Below are 15259 nucleotides of genomic sequence, written 5' to 3'. Positions count from 1 at the left end.
TATCAGAATTATCTGAAAAAGCACCTTCAAATGGATTTTTCATCTCTGAATTTTGATTAGGACCTCAAAAATGAACTATCATGTAAATGAAAGAACTCACTCTGCAAGGTCAGGGAAGTCTGTGTGACAGCAATGGAGAAAGGAAATATGATTAGTATACGTTTTAAAGAGGAAAACATTATAAAAATGCTTATTTATCCAAATGTTCACAGACATTTGAATATTGTGTGAATTTTTGAAGGTAATATTGCAATATTTAGTATTTTTTCTTCTTTTTATTGATTTTTGTTGAGCTCTACATTTTTCTCTACTCCCCTCCCTGCCTCTCCCCTTCCCTTCAGCCCCCTCCCAAGGTCCCCACACTCCTAATTTACTCAGAAGATCCTTTTTACTAACTAAAGATGACTTACTTTTTGAAAAATGAGCGAAGTTTGTTCCAGGATGTCCCTTTGTTCTGACAGTCTTGCTCACTAAAAGGAGAGTCTAGTGCACAGCTAAGGTCCCTCTGTTCAGAATGCTTTGTCCTCTTGAGAGTACCTTGTCTACCAGAGCTGCGTACTTGTGAACTATCCAAGTGCTCTTCAGGATGATGAGCTTTTGATTAGCTCTTTCAATTAGTATTTATTTTCTTAAGTAGGATACTCACAAGAGTTTCAAAGCTCTGGATCGCCTTTAATCACCTCCTTCCAATTAAGGGGAGCAAACTTTCAAACTAGCCTCTTGCTGCTTTGGCCAAAAGATCAAGTATTAATATAATTTGAATATGAAAGCCAGTTTTCAATAAATGAAGACCCACTTTAAAATGAAGGTGAAAATTTGCTCTAACTTCCGTAAGAAAATGCTGCCATTATGCTTATAGAACTTCTGACATATTCTTTATTGATTGTTGTGTTTTCCCATTATTGGAAACAACCTGTATTTCATTGCACTAACACTATGCTCTATGCACTACCCCCAAGCTGTCCTAGAATCTTATGTTCTTAGTTTTATTTATAAGTGCCTCACAATATTGATATTTTGAAGTAACTATAAAAAAATCTGTAAAGGACACTTTTAAGTCAATTAGAAAATTGAATTATTAATTACATGTTAAGTAATACTTTGCATCAATATAAAATTTCCTTGACTTAGCAATAATGCCATAATTAGTTCTTTTTAAGCCTGTAGATATAGAGAGTAGAAATTTAAATGATGTGGAATGACAAATGCATTAAGAAGTTCAAAATGTTTGAGCAAACCCCCTCTCCTCTCTTTTTGTCATAGGTAAATGATAGATGTATAGATAGATGATATTGAGAAAGAAAAAATAGTAAAATATGTCTAACTGTTAATAAGTGGCCTTGTACAGAGTATATGGCTATTGTCCCAGCTACTCAGGAGGCTGAGGCAGGAGGATTCCTTTAGCACAGGAGTTTGAAGGCCACTGTCAGAATAATGATATTATGTGCCAACATGAAAAAGAAAGCAGGGAATGTTGGAACATGAAGAGGAAGAAGAGGCAACGATTGCTTCAAGGTGTTTATGTTTCTCTTCCAATTTTTTTTGGAGGGTGGGGTTGAAGCAAGGTTTCTCTGTGTAGCCCTAACTGCCCTGGAAACTACTCTGTAGATCAGGCTGGCCTTGAACTCATAGAGATCTGCCTGCCTCTGCCTCCTAAGTACAGGGATTAAAGGCGTGCGCCACCATCTAGTTTCTTCCAAGTTTGGAGTTGCTGAAAAGTCAATCTACTGTCCTTACCACATTCTCCATCTTTTAGAAGTCATTTATCATTTATTGACAATAGTAAAATTTAGGATTGGGTAGGCATAACACAAAAAATTCTATAGGGGCTAAAAAGTCAAGAGGAATCTATTAGGTCCATGGGAATATTGCTTTGACCCTGAAATCATTCTTCATCCATCATGGGCTTTTGTCTCAAAAGCTGCTTGGTTCCAACAATTTCTGCAGTGTCCTCTTCCTTCTTGGGGAGCAAAGCATTAGTCTTCTCTGTGTTCCATGGGATACATGAGATTATGAGACTCATATCTAGACAAGGGATGAGAGTAAGGACTATTAAATGCTCAGCTAGGAGTGGGACATCTGTATCACCTCATCCAAGGCTCAGGGAACATAGAAGGGGAAGAGGTAGAAAGACTAAGAGCCATAGGAAATGGTGGAGTGTTGAAGAACAGTGTGCTCCAAGTATAGCATAGCACTGAACTCTTAAATGCAAAGCAGTTAAGATCCTGCACAAAACCTGACAAAACTTGAGCCTACCAATGATAGAATTATCATTTAAGAGGGAAGAAATCTAGAGGCTGCATCACTCCCTGAGGATCTATAGCCAGGTAACTGCATTGGAAACAGAGTAAAACATTTTTTTTTTCAATGGCTTGGATTCTGGTAATGTACCCACAATCTCATAAACAGCCATATTGAAATTCATTAATTCATCAAAAATAAAGGCACAAAAATAAAAGAGGGATTCCTTGAAAAGAGACAAATGATCAGAAAAATGGGAGGATAACAGGAGGAGAGACTATGGGGGTTGTCCACTCATCCACACATACACACACCTTGCCAATACAGACACATGCACATACAACATACATATACATGCATGATGATACATATACATGATGATGATGAAAAAGAAAATAGCTATCATCTACGTCTCACAAGAGTATGGAATTTTAATTGAAATTCAAGATTAAATCATATAGGCACTTTGATGATCAATTTTGTGTGTATACTTATCTGGGCCACAATGCCCTTATACTTGAACAAATATTTACTAATATTTCTGTGAGGAAGTATTGGATAATTATTATATTAAAATTGTTCCATCATTATATGTGCACTTGTACTGCGTGTGGGCACTCATACCATGGCATGTGTGGAGGTCAGGAAATAAAACTGTAGAGTTGGTTCTCTCTACATTTCTTTGCACTCTAAGAAATAAACTCAGGGGACCAGGCTTTCTCAGTAAGAGCCTCTACTTCTGAACCATTTTGCCAGCCCTAATATTTACTTTTCAATCCGTTTATTTTGGGGAAAGTGGGCTAACTCCAAAGGTGTGGTATTTTCAGCTGATTAGTTGACTGCTTGAGTGAAATGAGGGTGCCTCCTCATGGGACCAAAGTGTTCAAAAGACTCCCTTCACTTTTCATCCGTGACATAAGGTCTTCCTCATCCATATTTCAACTAGGATACATAGGAGATGCACAGATTCGTGATATCCATCTGGAGCCAGGAGTTTATCAAAAAACGTTCAATAATTTTTTATTTCAGTAATGTTCTTAATTTGCTTAAGTGTTAACTGAGTCTTAACATTGTGCTAAGATCCAGTGATTCACCGGTAAGCAAAGGCACTGCTCTCTAAATTATAGTCCTTGGTCCAGAGGAAATGTAATTGGGAAAGACTTATAGGAATGGAAGAACTGTGGAAAGCAGTGTGTTATTGAGCTGTGCTCTATAGAGGTCAAAGACAATGAGCCATCATCATATGATGTGAGTAAGTCCGGAGTAAGCAGGACTCCTGGCAACCTCAAACCCCTGCCACCTGCTGTAACTGCTCTGTATGACCCTTTCCCTTTGTGTGTGGATACAAAATGCAAATGTGATGAAATATATTTCCTACGAAATATGTCTCCTGTGATTGGTTACTAAACAGTTGACTTGGAGTTCAACAATATAAAGATTAATTTCTGCATACTCTGGTGGGTCTGTCCTAATCAGAAGAGGCTTAAAACAAAGAGACACACAAGAAGCATGCATTCTTGGTAGTCTGGAAGTAAACTAACAGTCTTATTATGTTCTCTGTATTGGAACATTCTCCTGTGGACTATAGTCATAAACTAGGCACTAATGCTAGTCCTAGGCTAGCAGCTCATGAGAAAAAGTCAACCTCCCACAACCTCAAAGAAATTATCCCTTCAGTTGGTTTGTATACAAAAGGACTCTGAGCCTCAAATGAGATCATCCCAGATAACAACTTTACTGCAGCATTTTGAGACCTGAACAGAGATTCCTCTAGCCATAAGGGAATTACTAATCTACAGAATCTATGAGACAATAAACTTGTGTTCTCTTCAGTGATAAGTTATGGTGACCAACTTTATAGCAGTAGAATAGTCAAGTGAGAACAGACTACAGAACTGATTCAGTCAAGTAAGGCTTTCTGGGAGGATGCTGAAAACAGCAAGAGGTGGGGGAGTCAGATCCACAAAGTCGAGTTATAATCTTTGAAAAGCTTCTTCCTACAGGAAGCTGGACAATAGCAGATATATAGCCATATGATGCAAAAAAAGAATATGGGAAATATAATAGAAAATGGAGACAGAGGAGTAAGTAGTATGGGTGCAGGAAAATTTTAGAGGTTTTCAAAAAGTCCTGGAACTATCTCTGGATTCTCAGGGACCTGTGATACAGCTGTGGTCCACAAAAGCACAGACCCTCACTGACCATGCATGAGGGTCTATTTTATGGGAAGGGCCAAAACTTTGATTGGAAGTCTTACATTGCTTAGTCACCATCCTGCACCAAGCTTCGGAATTTATTGGCAATTAGCACCTGAGGTAAGGTACTGAGAGTGCTTGAAAGCAGAAGAACAAAAATAAGACATTCTCTATCTCTCTAGGATTACAGTATACAGGGTGAAGAGACTACCAAACACTAATCTTGACTTTCCTATCTCTGGTGCTGGAACAGATATTATTTAGAAAAAAACTCCAGCGATAGAATAGATTTTTCTGAAATTACATGCATGAGTTTTGAAAAGTATCTGTATTATGCTTTCTGAATTAAGGGGAATTTTTTAAAAGTATCTCACTAGTTACACTTACATCAAAAGTAAATAGAATAAGTTTCCTGACTACCAGAAAACACCTCTTCCTTATTCTCAGACTTTCTCCTTTCCAGTTGCCAAAATTAAACCTTTCTTCTATCCTATTAAGAAATCGAAGGGGCTGGAGAGATGGCTCAGAGGTTAAGAGTACTTACTGATCTTCCAGAGGACCCAAGCTCATTCTCAAGCATCCAAATTAAGTGACTCACAACTCCCTATAACTCCAGCTCCAAGGAATCCAATAACCTCTTCTGGTATTCACAGGTGCCTCCACGCATGTGAACATCCAACCACCCCCCCCCCACGCACACACACACACACACAAGCAGACACATTTCGTTGTAAGGCAGAAAGAAATCCATGCAAATTTGAATGACAAATAAACCACTGAAAGGACAAAAAGAAAGGAAATGCCCCTCCTCCAGTCTCCATTGCCTAATAAGGAAAGTTTCAGCCCTAAGCACATCAAAGGTAACTGGTAAAGCACAATATAAATTACATAAGTTGTGGTTCACTGGATTCAGAAATTCTGCATTCTATAAAAATGTAATCAATTTTTCAGGGATTTAGACACATCACAGCAGGACGTACTTTGACCTTTCATGGAGAAGTTAGCAAGATGAGGTGCGGAACCCCATATTTCACTGGGTTAGTTGGATTATGTATAGTTATCCTTGCAGAGTTGCTAAATGGAGCCTCCCTGTTCAATAATTCTTTCTATTTTGCATTGAAAGTAAGGCTCATAGCTTACTATTTGCAAAAGAACTTCGCCTACTTTCATCCTAAATCTTTTCTGTCAAGCATCTTTCATTCAAAAAAGATAAAAAATATATATATACAAGCAGATCACCTGGTGAAGTCACGCGAGACATATGGAAACCATTCCCTTTGCAGGCCTGAAGTAGTTCCTTCTTGATCGGCAGACTCTAACTCAGATAGAACCAGGTTATAATGAAAAGTGACTGAAGAATGATTGATACACAAAATTTTGTGTCTGGTGTTTTTAGAAATCTCACACCAGTTGTAAGAAAACAAAGTTATAAGTTGAGAAAGACAAACAGAAGCAGTGTGACAATTCGGGGTGGAATGTGTATGGTGCTTTGGACCACCTCTGTGTCAATATGCCTCCAAGCCAGGACAATTCGACTATTCATCTGAAGATCCACTTCTGAACTCACCAAATGTATTGCACTCATCAGTCTGCTCTGAGATAACATAATCTTTGGAATTAACAAGTTATAGACTAAGTAACGGAAATGTCTGGACCACTTTACTGTGATTTGGAACTCATCCTTGCTGACCAGTGCTGGAGCATCTCCTGAACTCACAAAGAACACACACAGTACCACCTGAAGAGCACAACTCTGACCATAAAAGCTGTATGTCTGACATAATGATGATGCCTCTGCTGTTGGATGCTATTTTTGTTCATTGGTTGTCTTTTGACTGTTCTGAGAACTTTTTGTTCAAGAATAACTTCATGCCCTGGTGGATTCATAGCTAATTGAAATTTTATATCTGAAACTGTTGGGATCAGAGGAAAGGGGAAATGATAGATTAGACATGAGGACTGAATATCAACCAAGGACTGGAAAAGTTTAGTCAGTCATCTAGAGAAAACTTCTCACCTCTATTCAAAGACAGAGATAAGAAACAAAGAAGAGGTCAGTTAAAATGCCCAGCTCATATTGGGATTATATGGTAGTTAATTCATTACATGTGTGCAGCTTGAGACAGTTTTGTGCTGGGGGCAAAGACAGGATTAATATACAAGTCAGTAAATAAGTACTTTAACTTCATAGCACATAACTGAATGCAGATTGATGGCTTGTCAAATAGCCCGTGGTAATGATTATGGTTATGAGGAATAAGGGAGGAACTTTGCATTTTTGGAGGAGGGGCAATAAATTTTGCAAAATTCTAAACCATGGAACTCTAAGCAGTAACTATTAAGATCACATATCTAGGTTTGAAATAAAGCAAAAGAACAGTCTCAATACATTTTCTGTATGAGAATGACATTGAGGAATTAGCTGACACTGTATTTATATAATGAACCAGAATTAAAATGGCAAAAGCCAAATTATAATGCGAAAGCACTGCCTTTGTTTTCCAAGGGAGAGGAAATAACTTCACAGATTTGAAAATGGTGATTCACTTAAAATTAATATTGACAGTCTTTAATCTATTTACTTGACACTTTGAAGATTATAATTAAATAACCTCAATAAATGCATAACAAATGCAGTAAAGAATTAAAAGGGACATCTTTCCTGTGAGATCTCTCTTAGGAAGTAACAAAATCAAAAAAGAATAAGGTCTAATTTTGCCTTTAATTATAGCCATAGCCACAGCTACTTCAGTCCTAGCATGATGGCATTCATAACTCTTTGAATTCACTCTTCGCTATAGCTAAAGTAAAACGTTCATGCCGATTGTGGTGGCGCACGCCGGTAGGATTTGCTGAAGGGGGTAGAGGCAGGAGGATCATGAGTTCGAGGCCAGCCTGGGCTAAAGTAAAAGGTTCAAAAGAGTGTCTGTCTTTCCCTGGTGTACTGCAATGTCCTTCTCTATTTCTACTACTCATTCCCTGGGTTATTCTGCATAGCATATGTCATAGGCAGGACCCTAAGGGGGTGTATCATCTCAACCGCTGTGCCCCGTATGGTCAAGTTTTCAACAACTGTGCTTCACAACTAGACCCAAGAGTTGCTTCTCTTATATTGAGGCAAGTAAAAAATTCCCCCTGGGTTTTAATGACTCTAAAACTGAGAGAAAGCTAAGTATGTTACATAATTTATCATTACCAGGTATCTGAACACAACTCTGGGTTCCCTATCTTACTATCAAGATCCCTCTCAATAACGGGTTGGCTTCACTTGATGCTGGATAAGCTATTTTTTTTTCAGTACTAAGATCAGGCAATAGTTTTGAAAGATGTTTTTATAAACAAACCAATGTCTTGAAGAACCGTGTATATTTTATTATATAAGTCAATATCAAGATTGTAGGGAAACTTTAGGAACCCCATTGAATTATTTGATCATTTATCTTAACTAGGGTTTTTATTGCTACAACAAAACACCATGACCAAAAAGCAAGATGGGGAAAAGTTTTTTTTTTCTTTTTTTGGCTTACATTTCCACACTGTGTTCATCACCAAAGGAAGTGAAGACAGGCACTCAAACAGGGCAGAAACCTGGAGTCAGGAACTGATGCAAAGGCCATGGAGGTGAGTTGCTTACTGGTTTGCTCCCACTGGCCTGCCCAGTGAGTTTTTTTTTTTATAGAACCCAGGACCAGCAAGCATCCCAGGGGTGGCCTCACCCATAATGGGTTGAGCCTTCCTCATTGGTCACTAATTAGAAAATACCTTACAGCTAGATCTTTTGAAGGCATTTCTTCACCTGAGACTCTTACCTCTCTAGCTTGTATCAAGGAGACACAAAATCAGCCAGTACAAGTAGTCATATGAGACTAATGTCACCTATTTTAAAAGTGATCCAATTAGCAAAATTCTTCAGAGTTCAGAAGAGGATAATTGCGCTAATAATTTCAATGTCCTCTAAGAGATTGTTGAAATAAAATGATTCAGGCTATCCCAAGAATCAAGAAAAAATCTAAAGGACATTTAACAAAACATACAATCAGAGGCAATTGCTCATAAATCCATTTGAAATGCAAACTAGAAGAGTTGCTGGGGACTATTAGAAGAGAGAAACAGAAATGAGGCGTACAGATGGAGCAAATTCATTGTGTGCCTTACAACCAATCTAAATTCAGTGTGCCACCACCTGTAAACATAAGCAATAGATTTCCTCCCTTTTTTTTTAATGACCTAGAAGGTATCTAACAGGCAATCCTTGGGGAACTAACACTTTCTGAACTAATTAATCACCAGATGTCACCTCTTCTCCACTACAACGAATATGAGAAAGGAGTTATTGGGCAATAAAAAAAAGAATAAAAAATTTAAAAGTGTTGATACACTGTTGTGAAGCGAGCCATTCTAAAAGCATTTATAAGTCTTTTTCAAAGTTTTTATGCTAAACACCAGCAAATATTTCAATATAAAATCAATTTCAACATCTTTTATTTCCTCAACACTTTGAAACGAACGTGCTATAAAGAGAAGATAGTTAATATTTTTTAATGAGTGTTTCAGAAGGTAACTCAGTCAGTAGAGAACTTGCCACACAAGTATCAGCACATAAGTTTAAATATGCAGAACCGACACAAAAAGTGGTGTGCGTTGGATGCTCCTGAAATCCCAGAAATGAGGAGGGGTAGACCAGAGGAGCCCCGGATGCTGTTAGCCAAGCAATTTAGCGCATTCAGTCAGCTTCAGGTTCAGTGACACACCCTCTTTCATCAAACCAAGGTAAAAAGAACTGAATAGAAGATGCCTAATACTGATCTTTGTCTTCCAAATGTATATGCACAAGGACACCCAAATGCCCCCAACACACACGACTCACATACATGTACAAAATAAAAATAAATGCAAAATTAACCAAATGGAAATGTATTTATAGTGACTGGAGATTGTTACTGACCTGGACCTCAGGGTTCACAACTAACAATTACTCAGCTTGTGACCACGGGAAATTTGCTTCAGTTCTGTTTCTCCATATCCTAAGTATGGGATGAAAAGTTTAGACTTCATAACTATCAGTCTCTTCCAGCTCTAGTCATCTATGGAATGCCAATACATTTATAAACAGTTTTTCTTTTATATTTTCACATCTTGTCAACATTTTGACACCATTTAAGAGCTACGGTTAGAGACTGACACAGTTAATAGTTGAAAGCTCACTATTTCTGAGGTAAGAATAAAAGGATTCTTACAGTGTTTATTCTCTTGCATACTATAATTATAAACAAGGCAGTCTTTAAGAAACCAAGTAATGAATAAGAATGAGGATTACTCATCAGAGAGGCTCCCTGCTGCAACAGATAGGAGCAAATACAGAGATCCCCAGCCAGACCCTATGCAGAGAATAAGAGAGATCCTGGAATACTAGGCCCTAAATGGGATGTCTTCTTCAAATCCCTCCCTTACAAGCTCAGAGAACCCTGTGGAAACGAGGCAGAAAGAGTGCAAGAACCAGATGGGGTGGAGGACAAGAAAACAAGGACCTGTAAATTTACATAAGCAAAGCTCATATGAATTCACAGAGACTGCAGCAGCATGCACGGGCCCTGCATGGGTCTACACCACATCCGTGTGCATATATTATGGTTTCCAGTTTAGTATTTTTATGGGATTTTTGAACATAAGAATGAGTGGGTCCCTGATTCTTTTTAATTATTTATTTATTTATTCATTTATTAAAGATTTCTGCCTCCTCCCCACCACCGCCTCCCATTTCCCTCCCCCTCCCCCAATCAAGTCCCCCTCCCTCGTCTGCCCGAAGAGCAATCAGGGTTCCCTGCCCTGTGGGAAGTCCAAGGACCACCCACCTCCATCCAGGTCTAGTAAGGTGAGCATCCTAACTGCCTAGGCTCCCACAAAGCCAGTACCTGCAGTAGGATCAAAAACCCATTGCCATTGTTCTTGAGTTCTCAGTAGTCCTCATTGTCTGCTATGTTCAGCGAGTCCGGTTTTATCCCATGATTTTTCAGACCCAGGCCGGCTGGCCTTGGTGAGTTCCCAGTAGAACATCCCCATTGTCTCAGTGTGTGGGTGCACCCCTCGCTGTCCTGAGTTCCTTGCTCTTGCTCTCTCTTCTTCTGCTCCTGATTTGGACCTTGAGATTTCAGTCCGGTGTTCCAATTTGGGTCACTGTCTCTGTCTCCTTTCATCGCCTGTTGAAGGTTAATATTCAGGAGGGTGCCTATATGTTTTTCTTTGGGTTCACCTTCTTATTTAGTTTCTCTAGGAACACGAATTATTGGCTCAATATCCTTTATTTATGACTAGAAACCAAATATGAGTGAGTACATCCCATGTTCCTCTTTTTGGGTCTGGCTTACCTCACTCAGGATAGTGTTTTCTATTTCCGTCCATTTGGAAAGCAGTGTGACGGTTTCTCAGGAAATTCGGGAACAACCTACCCCTGCACCCAGCAATACCACTCTTGGTAATGTACCCAAGAGATGCCCTATCATACAACAAAAGTATATGCTCAACTATGTTCATAGCAGCATTGTTTGTAATAGCCAGAACCTGGAAGCAACCTAGATGCCCTTCAATGGAAGAATGGATGAAGAAAGTATTGAATATATACATATTAGAGTACTACTCAGCAGTAAAAAAAAATGACTTCTTGAATTTTGCATGCAAACGGACTGGCCCCTGATTCTTGTGCCATGTCTTGAAATCTTATTCTTCTGTCTCTTTGTTTTGTACAACTCTTACGTATTTTATCTTATATTCTTTTTATTTCATTTTACTATTATGACTTATAAGACTTCTTTTTAATGAGAGATAGACAGGGAGTGGATACAGATATGAGGCAAGGTCAATAGGAACTGGAAGAAAAAGGCAAAATAAAGTGTGACCTATGTTAGGACAGCAGGAGCGTCTTCTCCTGTTACTCAGATTTCTCTCAGTAACTGCAGAATTCTAAAATAGATTTAACAAATGGAAAGGGTTCAAAAATTGTACAAGATGTTACAGGGTCTGCAAAATTAGAACCCAACTGTTTCACTACAAGCAAATACATGAGAATTACAGGAAGATGAGTGTATCAGGTATAAATCTCTTTAAACATCAGCAAACAGAGAAACTGGAGGTAAAATCATAAAGAGATGAGTAGATAAAGGAAGCGGCATGTGTCCACAATGAATTTTTATTCATTCATAAAGAAAACTGAAACTGTCATTTGTAGGATAATGGGGAAAACGAGAGATAATCATGCTAATGAAAAAAGCAAGACTCATAAGAGTAAATACCACATCTTTCTCATGTGCAACATCTAAATAATTTGTGTGTGTGTGTGTGTGTGTGTGTGTGTGTGTGTGTGTGTGTGCATGTGTGTGTGTGTGAACATGGAAAGGTGACTGTTTGGGAACAGTAAAGGGATCAGCGGGAGAGGGGACTTTAGTTCAAGAGTGGGTAATAGGAATATGTGCTAAGTCCATTATATGACACGGGTAAAGAAATCATAATGAAACTAATTGTCTTGTATGTCCATTAAAAACAATTAATAAGGGTCAGAGAGATAGCCTATTGCTCTTGCACATGACCTGAGTTCAGTTCCCAGAACCCATTTCAGGGTGCCTACAACCACATGTAACTCCAACCATAGGGGATCATATACCTTCTTCTGGTTTCTGAGGACACCTACTCTCAGGAATATAAGCACATGCACAGACAACAAATACACATAATTAAAATATAATCAAACACATAACTTAATAATATAAAATAAAGTTTACATACAAAAACAAACAAACATCCTCTGCCTAAGAGGATGTAAACAAAAACAGCAAGTAGGTAGACTACAAGGCATGAGTGTACCACCTAACAGTTTCATGTATCGGATAACAATGCTTTCTTTGTAAAAGTCAAATTAATCAACACACTTGGGGCCAGAGACATAGCTCAGCAGTTAAGACCATGTTGAGCTCTTGCAGAGGACGCTAGTTTGATTCACAACACCTGTATGGAAGCTCAAAACTTTCTGTTACTCCAATATAGGTGATCACACAGCTCTCTCTTCCCTCCTAACTTCTAGTCCTTAACTATTGCCCAATTCCCACAGGCATTCTCTAGCAAACCTCTGAGCATTCCAGTCAGCTAAGCAGGTAAGCTAACCACAAACCTTCACCTCTCCCTTTAACCCTTGAAATCCAACCCCACAGTCTGAGTCCCATCTCTGCAGCAGATCACCTGCTAAGGCCTCCCCTTGCTCTCTGCCCTCATTCCCAGGGAACTAAGCAGACCTTGGGGAAACAACTTGATTTGCTCCCTCCCATAGATGGCACAGGCTCCCCACTTCTAGCATACCCCATTTTCTAAATGTTAGTTCCAAAAACCTAGAAACACATTTTTAAAGTTTTATATTCATCTATTTTCATTATTTTTTTTATTTGTGACAAGAACACTGTGTAATGTTTCTTTTCAAAAGTAACCTACATAAAATTATTTGTAGTTCCTGACATTTCTAACTCTTTAAACATGATATTTTAGAAAATTCATTTAAGTTGATACCTATTTATTCAAGATAAACATATATAATATGTAGTAATCAAATTAGAAGAGTTAATTTTTCCATTATTGTCATTATCTTTGACTTAGGAGTGCTTGAGCAATAATTGGAAACACATTTTACCTGGAACCACCAGAGACCATACCTAGAAGGACCCTAGAAGAATTTCCTACCACTTAACAGAGAGTCCATACCACTCTTCTAAGAACCAGAGAGGGTAAAGAAACCTAGGAACAAAACAACCACCCAACAAATACCAAGAACAGATATCAGCACCTATAATTACTCTTCCCAATCCCAAAAGTCTAGATGCCAGTGCAAAAACACAATCAATAACATACTCTCAATATCCATGGTTTCAATCCCCTAATACAAAACATGGACTAAGAATACAGACAAAGAATGGATGTGAAAACATCCATCTTTCTTCTACATCTAACACATACACCTTAGCATCAAGGATAGAATAGCTCAGAGTAAAAGGGCAGAAAAATATAAGGAAATAAACCTAACCAGAAAGCTGGTGTACCCATCTTAGTATCTGACAAAATGCACTTCAAACCAAAACTAATCAGAAGAAACAGGGAAGAAGGACACTAAATACTCATCAGTGAAAGAATGCATCAAGACAGCTTTGAAATTCTTAACATTTATGAACCACAATTAATAAAAACTCAGAGAGGGAAATTGAGGTTCAACCTGAAGATTAGAAAAGCAAAACAGTCAACCATTGGCTTTTACCCTGACCTCAGTCCAAAAATAGAGATCCTGCCTCCTAGAGTCTCAGAAGGAGACTATGCCTGGGAGTTGTCTCCTCTCATTTATTATCCTTTCTACCTCTGCAGTTAAAGGTGTTCACCACTGCCACCTGATTTCTAAGGCAAGCTAGTGTGGCTACTGGGATTAAAAGTGTGTGTTATAATTGCCTGGTATATAAGGCTGGGCAGTGTGACTGTTACTTTTCCGATCCTCAGGCAAGTTTTATTTATTAAAATACAGGTGAAATGCCACTACACATCTATGCACCAAACACAAGGGAACTTATTTTCATAAAAGAAAAAGTACTATAGCTTGAGTTCCATATTGTTTTTTACACACTCATGGTAGAATACTTCAGTATTCCATTCCAGTCAACAGGCAGGTCATCCAGACAAACCTAACAGAAATAGTTAGATTTTCTTAGTTTTCCATCATAAACCAAATGGACTTAACAAATATTTACAGAAATTTTCACCCAAACACAGTAGAATATACTGTCTTCTCAGCAGCACATGGAACTTTCTCCAAAACTGACCACACACTTGGACATAAAATGAGTCTCAAAAGATATAAGAAAATAGAAATAACACCCTACATCCTCTCTGACCACCACATATTAAAACTTGATATCAACAAGAGAAAGCCTTGACTTCATGAAAACTGAACAGCACAATACTTAATGAAAAAATGGGTAAAGACAGAAGTTAAGAAAGAAAGTAAATACTTCCCAGACTTAAAAGAAAATGAATACGCAGCTGTGGTAGTTTGAATGCAATTGTTCCTGTAATCTCATAGGGAGTAGCACTATTAGAAAATGTGACTTTGTTGAAATGGGTATGGCCTTATTGGAGGAAGTGTGTCACACTAGGAGCAGGTTTTGAGGTTTCCTATGCTTAGGATACTGCCCAGTCCAGTCAACTTCCTGTTCCCTTCAAGCCAAGATGTAGCCAGCACCACATCTGCCTGCACGTCACCATGCTTTCTGTTCCATGATGATAATCGATTGAACCTCTGAAACTGTAAACAAGTCACCCCAATTAAATGTTTTCTTTATAAGAGTTGTCATGGTCATGGTGTCTCTTCACAGCAATAGAAACCCTAATCAAGAAAAAAGCATTCCAAAATTTATAGGGCAAAATGAAGGCAGTTATAAAGGCAAGTCCATAGCACAAAGTGTCTACAAAAATGATTGGAGTGGACACCGGGCGGCGGAACGCGGCCGGAACACCGGGCGGTGGAACGCGGCCGGTGGACGCCCAGCGCAGCCGGCGGCGACCCACTGGGACCAGAGCGGCAGCAGAGGACACAGGCTGCTGGCGGCGGGAACCATCCCAGCAGCAGAAGCAGGCTGCAGGGACCGCGCGCCACACCAAGAACAGATCGCCCCACTACAATTAAACCAAAGAGGTAGGCCTTCGGTTGGGGAGGTCCCTGGCAAAGGAGGAGCCGGGTCCTATTCCTGAAGACCTTTCTGAGGGGTGAGAGGGATCTTGGCCCCCGGCAGGAACCAGGAAACAGA

This window comes from Microtus pennsylvanicus, chromosome 5 (assembly GCF_037038515.1).
Source record: "Microtus pennsylvanicus isolate mMicPen1 chromosome 5, mMicPen1.hap1, whole genome shotgun sequence".
Taxonomy (NCBI): Eukaryota; Metazoa; Chordata; class Mammalia; order Rodentia; family Cricetidae; genus Microtus; species Microtus pennsylvanicus.
Note: the sequence above shows the minus strand (reverse complement) of the source record.